Source organism: Phalangium opilio, unplaced genomic scaffold (assembly GCF_054372755.1).
Source record: "Phalangium opilio isolate 3A_F unplaced genomic scaffold, DU_Popi_V2 ptg000500l_1, whole genome shotgun sequence".
In the NCBI taxonomy this organism is placed as follows: Eukaryota; Metazoa; Arthropoda; class Arachnida; order Opiliones; family Phalangiidae; genus Phalangium; species Phalangium opilio.
Genome location: NW_028324238.1, coordinates 111,043 through 129,176, shown reverse-complemented (window position 1 = coordinate 129,176; position 18,134 = coordinate 111,043). Strand labels below are relative to the sequence as shown.

Sequence of the window (18,134 nt, the reverse complement as noted above, 5' to 3'; positions counted from 1 at the left end):
TTGAACCTAGCTAAAACTACGAAAAGAAACGCAGGCGCCTGGAATAAATTGTCTATTTTGACTCGAGAAATAATGTTAAAAGCGGGATTTACAGTGATTCGAACCTTCCTCGATGTACTCATTCGAAATGGCAAAATTTCTGAGGGAACTGAGAAGATTTTACGAAGTTACGTCAAGTTCTTACACAAGAATTATCCCCAAAAAGAGTGCTACAATGCCTGTAAAGAAACCGTTCTACACGTACTAACCCGCGAAGGTCAACTTGATACACTGAGCAACTTGATCGACATTTTATCCAAAGATAACCAAAGTCTGTTAGAGTCTTTAGTTCAGTATCGGGAAAGACAAAACGAAAAAGTTAAACGGTGGAATTCTGATGGCTCCGCTGGATTCTTTTCGCCTTTGTACTTGGCTTGCCGGTTTGGTTATACCGAAATCGTCAAAAAACTATTAAAAGCCGGAAGTGACGTCAATCCACTAAAGTGTGACAGATTTAGTCCATTGTATGTAGCATGCATATATAGTTGTATGCAGAATGGTGTCTATGTTGAAACAAGGCCGGATATAGGTAAGTTAAAATGTTTTTATTTGTTTCTGCATTCATTAAAATGCATTGTTTTTTCATCGGTAATTTATTTCTTGCCAAAATTTATAATACAGAAATTCTCTCTTACATAGTTGGTCATAAGACTAAACTATTTTATCTACTGATTGTTTTTACTGAATTTTATGTTCTTATATTTAAAGACACCAATATTTTATTAGGGATATCAAAAACAGCCCGATTTAACCGAAATCCGTTTTTCAAATCCGGAGCCTCGCCTTTTTCGGTTTTTTAATTCTTTGGTTAAAATCGAATCTTTTTTTTTTTTGAGTTTATATAATTGAAAAAAAAGCCCGTTTTCCGTTGTTCTCTAGCATCACTATTCACGTTTCAGTCACTTGAATTTTATGCCCACCACTTTGTAGTGATGCAGTGAGTCAGCACCGTCAGTTTATTTGCACTCTTTCTGAAGGGTAATAAAGTTTCAGTGTTTCGTTACTCCTCACACTGTTCTGTTTTTGTCAATTTATTTATTTTTTCTTGGATCGGGTAAACCGGCCTTTTTAGCCACATCGTTTGATGTAAATCTAACGATGGTGTAGCGGATATTTTTATTAGGTCCCCTACATTCATAAGTATATAATAGTTTATAAGTATATAATAGTTAAACCACGCTTCTCAATATTTCCAGTAGCTTGTAGGGCTACTTTTAGGGATAATAGACTATTGATAATGCGGTCGTGAACCAATCTTGTTATTCTTTAAAACTACCACCACTATCTTAAAAAGTTGCCAAACGTATTTGCCCGTAGTTCAAAGTTCATCATCCTATTTTATTTCCATTCACAAAAAGCCATACCATGAAGTCTTAAGCCCCTTCTGGGCACCACTTGACAATCAAGTGTTTACTTTGTAAAAGTTCAATCTAAACGTTAAGCCCCTTCTGGGCGTAACCGTAACAAACTTACAACTGGCTATAGAGCCCAGTTTCTAAAGATATATATATATTTGTGTGCATGCCTTTACAAAATTACCGATGCCAGTGACCGATGCCATAGATATAGTTCGCTAGGTAGGGTCAACCTAAAAACCCGTGGTAAACCCCACGGTACTGTGCGCGTTCGTTCGCGCCAAATTCAAACCATCTAACGGAGAGAGAAATTACAAATACCATCGATGGAAGCTCGGTGATTGGTTTTCAAACCAAGAATCACGACACGTCACTGGAACTCTCCCGCGCCTATATAAGTCAGCAATATTGGGAGCAACGACAGTCTTGTTATTCGAATCATTCGAACTCGACCTTTTAACTTCACCTGATGGAGAACGGGACTCTGGACAATACTCAAGTCGACTGAGCGATACCAGAGGATGCCTTACATGCCTTCCACCCGAACCGAGCCTATGGACCGACTTAATTGAAAAGACTTAGCGCTGGCCGCCACTTTCCAAGAGAGTAGAACATAGCCCCCGGAATAGCCCATCAATGGTTCCAGCTAAACCGTTGCACCACGCAAGCCAACTTATACAACTTGGACTCTAATATAGACTTTCGTCAACTATCGCCGCTCGCCGCCTGAAGACTTAAGTGATGAGTACAATCTAGTGATTTCGCAATTTAAACGTATTATCAATTAGTAGGATAACCGTAGAAATGATTAGTAGAGGCAAAAACCTCGTAGTATAGAATTAGGAGACCTGGCATCGGTCGAAATATGCATGCTGCATGATAGTCAATATTTTTTATCTTTACCAACTATTTTGGGGGATTATTAATTAGAATCGTTACTGTCGGGGATAACTACTATTTGATTGTTAGTTTTAAGGGCAGATATAATGCCATGATAATTAATAGTATCGGCTAATAGAACGCCTTAATGTTTAAACCTTCAGTTTAATTAATAATTACCAATATAACTGTTTTAATAAATAAGATTCGAAGTATGGCAAATATGAAGTTTAGTCATTTTAATACCCTAGACCTTAAACTTTAAATAGTAGTAGTAGGAATGCTAACGCTTGGCAGCCATAGGCCTTTGGTAGTAGTAAAAGCGTTACAATGGGGGTATTAGTTTGACTTGGTCTGAAGAAGATGTAGTTGTAGAAGAAGAAGAAGTATCGTTCGTCTTTTTAAAGGGAGAATGAAAAGAGGGATTGGTGATTTTAAAAGGGAGAGGATTATGATTTGTCTATAACAGTGCATTGGGAATGTAGTCTGCACATAAAAATTAACACACTTAGAGTGAAAAGGGACAAATTGTGTTCAGGTGATATTTTTCATTCATTGGTGTTTTTAAGGAGAAAGGATTATGATTTATCTATGATAGTACAATACGGATGCTCTGTGAGCAGGGCCAGATTAAGGGGGGCAGGGGGGCACTGGCCCCCGGGCGCAAGGCTTGTTGGGGCTCATTGAGTTTAACAATTCCCCCTTAGGGACATTTGCTGTTCCGTTTTTTCCGACTTAAGGGGGCGCACACTATCTCGGCCCCCGGGTGCAAAATTGCTTAATCCGGCCCTGTCTGTGAGAATATTAATGAACAAACACTAGTATCTGTATGTCTTTTGTGAACACACAAATTTGTCATATTGCCCTACATAAAATATCAGATTTAATACTCTCTTTAAAATTTCTCACCTTTAAAGTCATAAATATTCTAAGAACCCGAACAACTTTCTATAAAATAAAAACTTTGGAATTTACACAAAGATAGAACTCAAGTTGGGTGTTTTACCGAATTCTTTCTCTTTCAAACGCTCCTGGACATAAGTCAATGTTAAACATTTATAAATATGCGTGGGTATAAGTCTATGTTGTAAACTTAAACTTTCAAAGCGTGTATTAATTGAGCGTTTTAGGAGATAATCACTGAAACTTTGTTCTTCTATTAAGGTTCACTTAGATGTTTTGGGTAATCATTTGAGCACTTAAAGGAGTTGAGGGGTAATGCACTAATGAAAATCTTCGTTCATTGGTGATTTCCATTGATGCTTTTAAAAAGAACTCCAACTTTGAATGCAAATTATTCGTCAAATAACGGACGGAAAACTATCAAATAGGTCTCAAAATATAAATTAGAACTTACTAGACTTCTCATTTAAAATTTGGCCTAGAAAGAAATCGGTAAATGTATTAACAATGCTCTAAAACTGAGTCCATTTCCGATTTTTTTTCCCATAGAAAAAGCATGGACAAAGAATAAATGCGCGCAAGGAAATTTGTTTTCACTCTATAGGATAGGCAACTCCCGATCTCGGACGACAGCTTATTCTGAATATACTCTGTTACAACATCGGTTGTTAGCACGCGCAAAGATAGTTCTCTATTTAACCTAGCTTTGTGTGTACTGAGAAGAGACGGTAGCAGGCTGTAGGCAATTTCACATGTATTTGAAACTAAGGCCTAGAGATCCGTGCACTCGAGCTAAAAAACTCGCGGGTATTTTAAATCCTGAAAATCCTGAAGTTTTTCGTCTCTTGTCAGTACGCACAAAGCTACGTTACATAGACACCTAGCTTTGCACCTGCTGACAACCGATGCTGTAACAGAATAAGCTGTCGTTCGAGATAGGGAGTTGTCTATCTTGTAGAGTGAAAACAAATTTCCTTGCGCGCATTCTTTATCCATGGAAAAAGCATTACGAGGGAAACTGGGTTGGTAGCTCACCTATCGGCGAAAGTCGGAACTCGGGGCGCTTTTGCTCAAAGAACTTGGCTTTTGCTAGTTGTTTTCTAACATGGGGCTCGGGTAAAGCTGGCTGGCCTTCTACCGCCGAAAGAAGGTTATCATGGTTGGCCATGGTGTGAGTGAGAATTCCGCGGTTAAATTAAATAACAGGGGGTTTATTATGAACTCCTGACCTTGGCTATAATTCGGTGCGTGATTAGTTATACATGCTCTTTTTTTTAACTAGACATGACTCGAAAACAACCTGCCTCTTCAAACAACCACGTTAAAATTGCAGAACTTTTAATAAATGCCGGTGCTGACGTGAACTGTGGAGACTATAAGGATAAAAAGACACCGTTACACCTTGTTTCATCTCAGGGTCAAATTGACGTCGTGAAATTGTTACTAGAACGCGGCGCTAATTGCGATTTAAAGAGTGACAGCGGTGAAACGCCAATGCACCGTGCCGCTCATGGGGGCCGCGTTGATGTCGTGAAATTGTTACTAGAACGCGGCGCTAATTGCGATTTAAAGAGTGACAGCGGTGAAACGCCAATGCACCGTGCCGCTTATGGGGGCCGCGTTGATGTCGTGAAATTGTTATTAGAACGCGGTGCTAAGCACGATTTAAAGAATGACAGGGGTGAAACGCCAATGCACAGTGCCGCTTTGTGTGGCCGCGTTGATGTCGTGAAATTGTTAATAGAACGCGGCGCTAATTACGATTTAAAGAATGACGACGGTTTAACGCCAATGCTCAGTGCCGCCGATTGGGGCCGCGTCGATGTCGTGAAATTGTTACTAGAACGCGCCGCTAAACACAATTTTAAGAATGAAAGGGGTGAAACGCCAATGCACAGTGCCGCTTTGTGTGGCCACGTTGATGTCCTGAAATTGTTAATAAAACGCGGCTCTAACTACGATTTAAAGAGTGACAGGGGTGATACGCCAATGCACAGTGCCGCTTATGGGGGCCACGTTGACGTCGTGAAATTCTTGCTGGAACTCGGCTCTAATTACGATCTAAAAAATGACAGGGGTGAAACGCCAATGCACAAAGCCGCTTTTTGGGGCCGCATTGACATCGTGAAATTGTTAATAGAACGCGGCGCTAAACACGATATAAAGAATGACAGGGGTGAAACTCCAATGCACGGCGCCGCTTATGGGGGCCGCGTTGATGTCGTGAAATTGTTACTGGAACTCGGCGCTAATCCTCAGTTAAAAAATAAAAAAGGAAAAACGCCACTAAAGATAGCTCGTGGACGAAAACATGAAGATGTAGTGGAATTGTTTAGTGGGTATATTGATCAGGGCCGTCGGGAGAGGGAGAAATTCGGTCTGTTTTCCCGGGCCCGGAACGCAATTAGGAGTGTCTTGAGGAGGGCCCGCAATTAGGTCAATTTTCCCGGGGCCCACAAACCCCCTCGACGGCCTGATATTAATGATTCTAAAAATGGAAGCAGTGCCGGATTAACACCCTCGGGGGCCCCTAGGCACTAGGTGTTCGCAGACCCCAACCGGCCCTAGCCAGGAGGAGCAATATGACTGTAATGAATGCTTCAAAATAACTTTAGTTATTACCAAAATTTCAAATACAAACTTTCTTAAGCTGTGCGCGTATAGCGATTTTTGTATTTCGAACTGAATTCGGGTACTCATAAATTTGCTTATCGGATATCGGGGCGGGTACCCGAATTCTGTTATCTGGTTTCCGGGTAATAAAATTCAGCGGAAAAATGCTTGTCGGGTACTAAAAATTAGATGTAATACTTATCGGATAAAATGATTATAATTGTCGTCTGTCAAAGTGTCAAGCAGAGAAAACTACACGTGATCATAAACTGATCATCGACTATTAAGTTCCAATGTCTGAATGGGATCAAAAAGAGGAATATGGTCTGTTCCCCTTGGTGTTTATAATCCGTCTCAACCCAACTTGGTATTAAATTAAACGAGACATTACCGCCGTGAAAGCCTTCCCTTTAGTATACTCTTAAGCCCGGTTTTCACGTGACCGAGATTCGAAGCGATTAACTTCGTCGAGAGATCAAGTTGCAATACTGCAATGTTCCTTCAAGATTTTAGCGAGATCTTGTTAAAGGAAAAGTTCAGGTAACAGAACTGATTATACCTTAATTAAAAGAACGGCTGTTTTTTCTAAATATAAAAGGAATTAAAATTTGAAATTAAAATAATGTCTTATTACAATATGATAATTAGTACATTTAATTAGTCATGATTAAAAACTATCAAGGACTACTGCCTCGCCATCCACCATTAGTTTAGTGCATGGCGTCTGCTAGCCATAACCCCTTACCCCTATAGAATTTGGTTTAATTCTAACAGGCTGCGAAAGGTAAGGGGTAAGTGGGTCGATTTAGCAGACGCCACTACAGCAATGGCGTATGGTTTAGTAGTCCTTGATAATTTTTAAGACTAATTAAATGTACTAATTATCATATTGTAATAAGAGATCATTTATTCATTAACTTTAATATTTAATTCCTTTTATAGTTTTAAAAAGCAGCCGTTCTTTTAAGGTATAATGTTACCTGAATTTTCCGTTAAAGTTTTCACTGGTTCGTGTTTTTTATGAACGGCTATATGCGCGCCTGTTTTTGATATTATCAATACTTTCTACCTTTTCCAAAATATTCCTAAATTGCTAATATTCCAAATTATTGCTAATTAGCTTGTTTATTGACACCTTTCCCACAATATTGTTCTTTTTGTTTCTTTCAAAACTGAGAAGAGGCGCACTTTTAGCCACTCGTGTATTTTTCATTTTCAAGAAAACGATTTCTTTATTATAATTCGATTTTAGAATAATAACGCGTAATTACAATGGCGGTTCGGTCAGTGCACTTTACCGGGCACTTAAATAAATTAAAAATTAAGTCGATTTTCGTGTTCAGCACCTTCAAATTAAATTTAGTCAGAAGCAATGCAATTTGTTTGACTGAAAATGTTTCAGTTAGTAAAAAGAAATTATCTAAACCTTTTGAACTAAGCCGTTTAGAAATCCTATATCTTCATTAATCATTAAAGAATGAAAGCGCGTGAGTCTTGGGTTAGGTTAAGATTAGATTAAGTTAAGATCGTACTTTTTTTAAAAAAATATTTCACTCAATTGTTTCTAGATATTTTGAATGTTTAAAACACGAATATTGACTTATTTTTTTATTTATGTACTATTCTTTTTTAAACTTAAATTCTAAAATTGAAAAATGGAATACGAAAGTTAATTTTGGTTTTTAATTGGTACTACATTTTTTATTATATACAATGCTTTATTTTTATTATAATATGGGCTTTAAATATTTCAATACAAAATTTAATGATTTCTTCATAACGCTATACTATCTTTTTAAATTAATCTTGTTAACTAATGGTACAATCACAAATATAAATTTTAATTTCTTGATATTAATTTTATTATATAAAAATTAATTAATCTTAAAATAGTAAAGGTTAATTAAAATTAAATTCTACTTTGATTAAATTCTTGCTTTCAAATATGGTTTACGTGAAACTGTTGTGTGAAAATTTTCTTTTAGGGTTTTCTATAAACAACTAATACACAATCGAAACTGTACGCGTCGATATATCTAGTTCATATTTACTTTTGTACTTTTTTTCGCTTAACTTGTAATCAATATTAACAAACGAAAATTAATTACGCAAAATCTTTCATTAATAAATTTGTATCAATTTGAATCATTTCTGACATTTATTTTCACGCTTTTTCTTGCAGCACGTGAAGTGTTGCACCCTTTACGGGATTTTTCCCTGACCTTTGTTAACCTTGAAAGAAATAAAACCAATATTTGGCATTATAATTCTTTCACCAAATTCCTCCCCCTATTCCAAATAACAACGGGGGATTTCCAAAGACTGATTTTAATCCCACTTAATTATTTTTTAACCATTCTAAAAAAATCAGGGCGCTATTTCTCTGTAGTAAACTTTAACCCCGGGCGCTCGTTATGTCGAATTTATCGGGAGTGTTACGCGCTCCTGTAAGCCAAGCTTCAGAGCGACAAAGTTTGGAGGGATACGACACACGGTGGCAGTGTCGTCTGTCCCTCCATACACCCCTTCCGTCACCACCCAAGTAAACGTCCTTTTATCTTCAATGACTAGTAACGCTTAATTGCACAACAAAGTCAGTTGGCGTTTAGTGCACTTAAAGAATATTCAACGTTTTAAAGTTCAAGTTTCGAAAATTTTCGAAAAATCTTATAATATTTAGTTGAAGACTTATTAAAAGTCTTCAACTAAATATTATAAGATTTTTTTTTTAATTTCAACAGAAAAATAGCTCTGCGAATAATAGTAGACTCGAAAACTACACTAAGCCTTGGCTAGGTATCAGCGGTATCCCGATTCCCGAGCCGCCGACGGCTAAGCTCGCCGTAAGCCGCGGGAATTGAAAACATTCCTCGTAAAAAACAGATACACGGCGTGTTAAATAGCCCGAGCAAAAGCTACCCAGATTGATAAGATCTTCGTGCGTTACTCCCAAATAATCTTTGGTATTGTGAATAGTTTTATCTAAAGAATATTTTAGACACCCTACTCAGTCTTTATAGTAGTTCCCCCTAATTTATGTACCAGGAAGGATCGCAAGGATCCGAAAGAGCCGCGTTACCGAATTTTGTTCCTCCGCGTAAGGGGAGGTTCTTTCCTAGGAGCTTAGAGAATATCGTGTAGCTCCCCCGGGCACTTGTTACGTACTTCATGTGTAAAGCCTAATCGGCTTCTGATTCTATGGCTTCTTAAACATTCAAAGTCTATATATTCCTGGTATATGTCACAAAGCGTAAAATAGGGTGTTTTAAAATTGAAACACAAAGAGAATTAGGAATAGTGTTTCCTTGAGACTGGGACGCAATGTTACAAGAGAGATGTGTATAAAAAAAGACGCGGCCAATTTTAGAGTTTACATATCCGGTGTATAAATTCAACGAAAAATAGAAAATGTAGGCAATATAATTATTTCATGGACAGGAAAAGTCAAGATAGACATGGATAATTATTCATCCCAGAGTCAGTACCCTCCTAAAAGTAGAATAAAAACAGTTATCGCACTCTCGCTAATCAGAATTTGTACTTTATAAATATATTCCTTTATTTTAGAGATTCCGGTTCCATCTAGCGTTATCTATAAACATTTAAACATTTCCTCCGCGCCTCTATGTAATAACTTGGAGGATGGACGTTTGATTGCTTTTCGTGGTTGGACATCAGAGAGTGCAGCCAACTGTCGGTGGAAATATTTAATTTTTTTCAGTTGTTAATAAAAGTTCTTGTTGCTATAACCAGGAGGCTCCTAAAACTTATGCCCAAGTAAAAACTAGGGTACTGCCACGAGTCAAATTAAAATTAAAGCATACCGAGCCGGAAAACCGTGAATCCTTTCATTAAAAAAGTACAGTCGCGATCAAAAGTTTCCGGCCGTTTTCATTCGGTCGCCATTTTTCTTCTATCATAGCTAGAGCGACGAGTAAGACGTTTTTGGAAAGGCTGAACCCTTGAAAACCCGATGCCATCGAAATTAATAGAAAATCTTAAAGGAGCACGAGCAACACACGAATGTGTAAATTATCGCAAAATGACGTCACGAAATATTTCTTCGAATTTGTTGTGGTTGGTCTCATTTTATGCATAACGTTACCCAGAAACCGAATCTGTTTTCAAAATTAAAATCGGATTTGAACTTCAAAGGTTATTAAGGAAATAGTGATGCAAAAAAACCCTTTTTCAATAATTATAATTAAATTAGAGTCAACCCGACTATGCTTAAGCTATAGCTGGGAAAAACAAGTTGGGCCACACCGTATTAAAATCTAGCTTCACCCTAGAACGGAAACTTATACAATTGTAATGGAAATGTTCACTAGTTGTCTAAATCGCGGATATTTGTTTAGACACGTGAAGGTGGAAGGGTAGACTAATGGGAGACGTCTGGAAACTTGAATTTCGTTTTGGTGGCGCTTATTCACGTTTTCGACATTAAAGTCTCAAAGAGTCATGTTGGTAGGTGATTCGCAAATTTGAGAATCATCCACGCTTTGGATGACTGAAGGAGAATTGAGTGCTTACCGATTCATGATCGACAGTGTTTCATAATGGCCGGACAGAATCTGAATGATTTTGTTTGGGTGACTACTGTTCAATAACAGTGATAGAACTGGACAGGGCGAATGTTTATAGAATGGTGTAATTGACGAAGGACGTTTAATGTCGGGGTTGGGCAGGGAATGTGGAGTTTTGGCTGATATTGATCCTCAGCATGACAAAATATGCACACGGCAACGTTGAAACCTCATTGCCAGCTTTTTCCCCAGGGAAAAACTACAAGGTAGGACACGTGTGACACGTGATATTATTTAAGCAGACAGTGTCTGTTGCATTTGGACAACCGCCATTTGTTTTTGGAGCGCCTAGAATGTTGTTGCGCTAAGATAGGGCAAAATTTTTTATACCCGCGCGTTCAAGTTTACTTGCCATATCAACAAGAAAAGTCGAAAGCACTCACTCACTGTGTTTGTAACGCGTAAGAGAATTTAAAAATAAGAGAGAAGCAACGGTTTTAGGTTTTTACCGGCTTTACGTGTTTTTCTCTTCGCATTGAGTTCCGATTTTAATTTTTTTTTGCCTTAGACAATATAAGGAAGGAATAGCAGATAGACCAATTTTTTGAAGGTTTACTGTTAATTTCAACCTCTCACGGCTTATACAACTCTGCTGCTGGAAAACGACTCTTATACTACTTAAGAAACTGTGTTTCACGTTTTTACCAGTGGGCAGCTGTCCGAATAGAGCAGGGCGGCTGAGCCGCTCCCAAACAAATTACCTTGAAAGATAATAGGCCTATTTCATGTTTTTATAGTTTGACTTTTCAGAAACAGTACGAATCTGTTTGAAAGAGTATAGTGTTGAATCGCCTCTAGATGGGGTAGATTTCCCTTTTCGAAGCCCCATTTTTCCTCCTTAATCTTCACTATTTGCCTACTAAATTTTCAATTGTTAGGCAACAACTAGTCTGTTGTCAAAGCTACTTGAATTAAGGATATAGATTAATTTCAAAAGAAGGTTCGCATGCGGTTGCAGAGTTGTAGGATTGAGTTTCCGCTGGTGTAGTATTCCGCTTTCAAAACGGATCCCTTCTTACAAGTCAGTGGCGGCTCCTTTTGACCCGCCTTTCTATGTTTATCAGTAGGGTGTTTTCGTGGTTCAATGATTAGAAGAAACGGTGATAATAACGTTGGCCGAATCGAACTCAATTCGGTTTTGGCAGAATTTAATGTGGCCGCTATATATTTATATTGCAAATGTGTAAAATCAGTTTGGTGGAATCTGTTTTAATTAATTAATTCCGGTTCTGTGGGCATGCTTTATTTATATATAGACCGAAAAAATAACACAGTTGGAAAATAATGATAATGTTTTTCAATTTTATTTTGTTTTCTACTTCAAAGATAATCATTCGGCACATTTTAAAGGAATCAGTGTTAATAATTAACTAATACTACAATTTACACTTAATAATGCGACCAGTAACCGCCATTATCGAACACTTCTCTTACTCGACTGGGCATTGACTCATTGTAGGATTGAAATAATTCCTCCTTCAGCTTTAGATCTCGCCAAGCATTTTGCACAGCCTCCAACAACTCTTGGACATTTCTCACGTTTCTGTGATCAATAACACGAACCATTTCCGCCCAAAGATTCTCAATTGGATTCATGTCGCATACCTTAGCAGGCCAATTCATGACCTTCAAATAAAATAAACCATTAACTACAAAGTCGCAATGTCCATTTGATTTAAATACTTCTACAAAAGTAAACAACATAACTTACTCTAAATCCATGGATTTCCCTAAGCCTTTCCAATGCTTGGGTTGCGATTCTTGCCGTGTGAATCGGGGCTCTGTCGTGCATAAAGTCGAAGTCCTCGGAAACCTTTCCAGGATGCTTGGAAGGCCATCGTTCTCCAATAGCTCGACGTATCGTTGCGCGGTATTTCTCCCTTGGATGTGAACAAGACATCCGGAGTTAGCTGCCGATAGCCAGCCCCAACAGTTTACGGAAAACCGACCGCTTCTTTGAACCTTGGTTACGTATGGTTCGTCGAAGCGAGTACCGATTGGTCTTCTAACCCAGATCTTAAATATAAAATATTGACGAATGCTTAAACTATTATTCTAATTACTCGTTAAAAACACTCATTACCTGGCCATTGTGCCCGACAACGAAGCTTTTTTCGTCCGTGAATATCACTCGCGCCCACTGCTCGGGCGTCCAGTTTAAATGGTCTCGTGCAAATTCTAGTCTCCCTCGTCGGTTTTCTGCGCATAACTTCTCTTTCTTGCAGGCAATGCGTCCGTGAAGGTCATGCCTGATCAACTCCCTTCTCACAGTTGGTAAGGACGCTTGGAGTTCTAGTTCCGTTCGCAGGCCTCTGGCTGTCAGAAATGATTGCGCTCTACTGGTTCTAACTAGACGACGAGAATCTCTGGCAGACAAAACCTTAGGTCTTCCGGCTCGTTCCAAGTCCGCCCCACCATTAAACTCATTGTTGCGGAATCTATCTACCCACGTAGCTGCTGCAGCGCGAGAAACGTTCAACTGCCTTGCAATTAATCTATTTGAAAATCCTTGTTGATGCAACTCTACTATCTGACGCCTAACTTCAATTCGATCGCCCATTTTTCGCGTTAGGATTCCAAGATTGAACTGTGATCTATCATGGGTTTCATTCGCTTTTATACTTTATTTTCTTACTAATTTTTTATTCCTGACCAATTGGCAACGGAATAAATTCAGCTAATTTTTTACCTAAAAAGTAAGCGATAAAAAATTAGTAAGAAAATTAAAATAAACATAGAAAGGCGGGTCAAAAGGAGCCGCCACTGACTTGTAAGAAGGGATCCGTTTTGAAAGCGGAATACTACACCAGCGGAAACTCAATCCTACAACTCTGCAACCGCATGCGAACCTTCTTTTGAAATTAATCTATATCCTTAATTCAAGTAGCTTTGACAACAGACTAGTTGTTGCCTAACAATTGAAAATTTAGTAGGCAAATAGTGAAGATTAAGGAGGAAAAATGGGGCTTCGAAAAGGGAAATCTACCCCATCTAGAGGCGATTCAACACTATACTCTTTCAAACAGATTCGTACTGTTTCTGAAAAGTCAAACTATAAAAACATGAAATAGGCCTATTATCTTTCAAGGTAATTTGTTTGGGAGCGGCTCAGCCGCCCTGCTCTATTCGGACAGCTGCCCACTGGTAAAAACGTGAAACACAGTTTCTTAAGTAGTATAAGAGTCGTTTTCCAGCAGCAGAGTTGTATAAGCCGTGAGAGGTTGAAATTAACAGTAAACCTTCAAAAAATTGGTCTATCTGCTATTCCTTCCTTATATTGTCTAAGGCAAAAAAAATTAAAATCGGAACTCAATGCGAAGAGAAAAACACGTAAAGCCGGTAAAAACCTAAAACCGTTGCTTCTCTCTTATTTTTAAATTCTCTTACGCGTTACAAACACAGTGAGTGAGTGCTTTCGACTTTTCTTGTTGATATGGCAAGTAAACTTGAACGCGCGGGTATACAAATTTTGCCCTATCTTAGCGCAACAACATTCTAGGCGCTCCAAAAACAAATGGCGGTTGTCCAAATGCAACAGACACTGTCTGCTTAAATAATATCACGTGTCACACGTGTCCTACCTTGTAGTTTTTCCCTGGGTAAAAAGCTGGCAATGAGGTTTCAACGTTGCCGTGTGCATATTTTGTCATGCTGAGGATCAATATCAGCCACAACTCCACATTCCCTGCCCAACCCCGACATTAAACGTCCTTCGTCAATTACACCATTCTATAAACATTCGCCCTGTCCAGTTCTATCACTGTTATTGAACAGTAGTCACCCAAACAAAATCATTCAGATTCTGTCCGGCCATTATGAAACACTGTCGATCATGAATCGGTAAGCACTCAATTCTCCTTCAGTCATCCAAAGCGTGGATGATTCTCAAATTTGCGAATCACCTACCAACATGACTCTTTGAGACTTTAATGTCGAAAACGTGAATAAGCGCCACCAAAACGAAATTCAAGTTTCCAGACGTCTTCCATTAGTCTACCCTTCCACCTTCACGTGTCTAAACAAATATCCGCGATTTAGACAACTAGTGAACGATTGTATACCAAAATCCCCCCAGCCAAAATCCCCCCGGCCAAAATCCCCCCAAATCATTATAACAAGACAAAATCCCTGCAAATCAATATAACAAGACAAAATCCCCCCAAATCATTATAACAGGACAAAATCCCCCCAAATCATTATAACAAGACAAAATCCCCCCTAATAATTATAACAAGACGTAACATTGTTAAATGATTTATAAAATATTACTAGCCTAACCAAACCTAACCTAACATAACAGTAACGTTTTGGAAAAGGCGTAACATTGTTAAATGATTTGTAAAATACTACTAACCTAACATAACAGTAACGTTTTGGAAAAGGCGTAACATTGTTAAATGATTTGTAAAATACTACTAACCTAACATAACAGTAATGTTTTGGAAAAGGCATATTATTTGATAAGTCAATGATGCTAAACATTTATATTTTGGAAAAGGCGTAACATTGTTAAATGATTTATAAAATATTATTTGAGAAGTCGGTAGGATTTCGGTATGAGGTCAAAAATCATTTTAGAGCAAAATCAAGCACACCATTCGATAGAGCGTAAAATTTAGATCTAAAATATTCCCCGCTTTTTTCAAATTTCCAAAAAAAAAACCAAAAACATTTTTTGCAGTATAGGTGAACAAGGTCAAAAACAGTGTGGAAAACATCAGAGGGCCAATAATTTGGCACCTTTTCCAACCTAACCTAACCTGACCTAACCAAACCTAACCTAACCCAACCCAACCGAACCCAACCCAACCCAACCTAACCTAACCCAACCTAACCTAACCCAACCCAACCCAACCCAACCCAACCCAACCTAACCTAACCCAACCCAACCTAACCTAACCCAACCCAACCTAACCCAACCTAACCCAACCTAACCTAACCTATTCGGCCTCTTAAGTGAAAATGAACCCTAACGTTAAACATCAATATTTTGGAAAAGGTGGCAATTCTTATGGGGGATAAGACTTTTTTTTTTTGGAAATTTGAAAAAAGCGGCGGCCATTTTAGATCTAAATTTTACGCTCTATCGAATGGTGTGCTTGATTTTGCTCTAAAATGATTTTTGACCTTATTCACTCATACCGAAATTGTACCGAGAACTCAATGAAGCATAACATCAATATTTTGGAAAAGGCGTAACGTTGTTAAATGATTTATAAAATATTACTAACCTAACTTAACCAAACCTAACCTAACCTAACATAACAGTAATGTTTTAGAAAAGGCATATTATTGGGGAAGTCAATGAAGCTAAACATCAAAATTTTGGAAAAGGCGTAACATTGTTAAATGATTTATAAAATATTACTAACCTAACCAAACCTAACCTATCCTAACCAAACCTAACCGTTAAATATCATTTGGAGGGATTTTGTCTTGTTTTAATTATTTGGGGGGATTTTGTCTTGTTATAATGATTTGGGGGGATTTTGTCTTGTTATAATGATTTGGGGGGATTTTGTCTTGTTATAATGATTTGGGGGGATTTTGTCCTACATTGGGGGGATTTTGTCCTACATTGGGGGGATTTTGTCCTACATTGGGGGATTTTGTCCTACATTGGGGGGATTTTGTCCGTTACTTATGATTTGGGGGGATTTTGTCCGGGGGGATTTTGGCTGGGGGGATTTTGGGTCACACCCCTAGTGAACATTTCCATTACAATTGTATAAGTTTCCGTTCTAGGGTGAAGCTAGATTTTAATACGGTGTGGCCCAACTTGTTTTTCCCAGCTATAGCTTAAGCATAGTCGGGTTGACTCTAATCTATATCTATATAAATCAAAGTCCTGACTGACTGACTGACTGACTGACAGACTGACTGATAATCAACGCCCAGCCCAAACCGCTTGCCCTAGAAGGCTGAAACTTTGCAGGAACGTTACTCATAAGTGGTAGGCGCGTACTAAGAAAGATTTTTCCAATCCGCCGCCATTTTAAAAAATGGCGCCCAGAAATGTAAAAAATATTCTCTTTGCAATAAAGTACGCGCGTTTCAGGCGATTTCGCAAATATTTAATACACTGGTTTACTTTAACCTTAAGACGGGCTAAATGGTCTTTCAGGTTCGATTTGTCGCCATCTTTTAAAATGGCGCCCAGAAATGTAAGAAAATATTCTCCTTGCAATAAAGTCCGCGCGTTTCAACCGATTTCACAAATATTTAGTACAATGGTTTCCTTTAACCTATAGACGGGCTGAATGGTCTTTCGGGTTCGATTTGTTGCCATCTGTTTAAATGGTGGCCTAAAATTTAAAAACCCTTCTATATGGAATAATGTCCGCATGAAAAGTAATGAAAGTTGTCACGACGGGCTGACGGGCAACGCCGAGTTACACGCGAGCGACGCCGCGGGTTAAAAGCTAGTTTAATTATAATTATTGAAAAAGGGTTTTTTTGCATCACTATTTCCTTAATAACCTTTGAAGTTCAAATCCGATTTTAATTTTGAAAACAGATTCGGTTTCTGGGTAACGTTATGCATAAAATGAGACCAACCACAACAAATTCGAAGAAATATTTCGTGACGTCATTTTGCGATAATTTACACATTCGTGTGTTGCTCGTGCTCCTTTCAAGATTTTCTATTAATTTCGATGGCATCGGGTTTTCAAGGGTTCAGCCTTTCCAAAAACGTCTTACTCGTCGCTCTAGCTATGATAGAAGAAAAATGGCGACCGAATGAAAACGGCCGGAAACTTTTGATCGCGACTGTACCTTTTGAATCTTGTGTTTCGCATTTCTCTTGATTATTTCTTTAAATAATTTTCTTTTAAGGGTTTCTAGATACGTTGAATCTGATATTATTACACGTTGCATTGCTTAAAGGAAATGTTGTTGTAGTCCCGATAAAGTACAAAACCGTTGATGATAAAAAACATTATTTATTAGCTCATAATTTAAGCGACCGTCTAGTATGATTGTCAAACATCAAGTGCCTGGGGTTATCTCAAAAACCCTTATCGTAAGCTTTACACAGTAGGAGATTATCTTATCTTTAAATGAACATTACACATTAATAAGCGCCATCTTATTGAATATATAACATCTTTCCTCTCTCGACAATTTTAAGTTACAGGCATTCCAGCAATTTTAAAAGTTAATCACATATTACGTATATTACGTATTTTAAAATAACAGTAAAATTCCCTATTTAAGGATGAATGTTTTCAGGCTCTTATTTTAGTTTAGGTCTTTAGTTATAATTTTCTTTTCCTTCCTGGGTATATTAAGTTTTCGGAATATCGTAACGGGGGAATTGAGATCCTTCCTGAGCGAGTGGTTGGCCAGATGGGTGCCTGATCGCCGAGCGGTCTTGTAAGGTGGGGGGGGGGACATAAATTTGGAGGTTCTAGTTGCAATGGCGGGGTAGTGATAATAGGAAGGTGGTTAGGTGGAGGTAAATTGGCAACGTTACTAGTTGTTGGGCGCCCGATTGATGTGATAGCCATGGATGGGGCCTCAGTTGTGGTACGACGTGATGGGCAATGTTCTTTTGGTTGCAGTGCTGGGGAATGCCGTTGAGGATTCGAAGGTTGAAAAGTAACGATAGTCTTTAAATGTGTGCGTGTACGGCGGAAAAATTGTCCTCTATCAGTGCGGATATGATACGAATGAGGCTCGGAGGCAGCTGAGACAACTGTAGCGGGTAACCAATTTCGGTGACCCTGAAGGTAACGGACACGTTGTCCTGGCTTCA

The 18,134-nt window shown here is 38.4% G+C and overlaps 1 protein-coding gene and 1 long non-coding RNA gene across 4 annotated transcripts in view; one reads left to right on the top strand and one right to left on the bottom strand.

The window, feature by feature from the left end:
- The window catches only part of LOC149591733 (centrosomal protein of 290 kDa-like), a 159,425-nt gene that overhangs the window by 80,688 nt on the left and 60,603 nt on the right, over positions 1-18,134 (top strand). The window lies entirely within an intron of this gene.
- Positions 7,459-17,344, bottom strand: LOC149591736 (uncharacterized). The gene is made up of 2 exons (XR_016379539.1): positions 17,153-17,344; positions 7,459-8,021 (listed from the first exon to the last, which is right to left on the bottom strand). It is a non-coding gene; the product is annotated as an uncharacterized LOC149591736 (long non-coding RNA).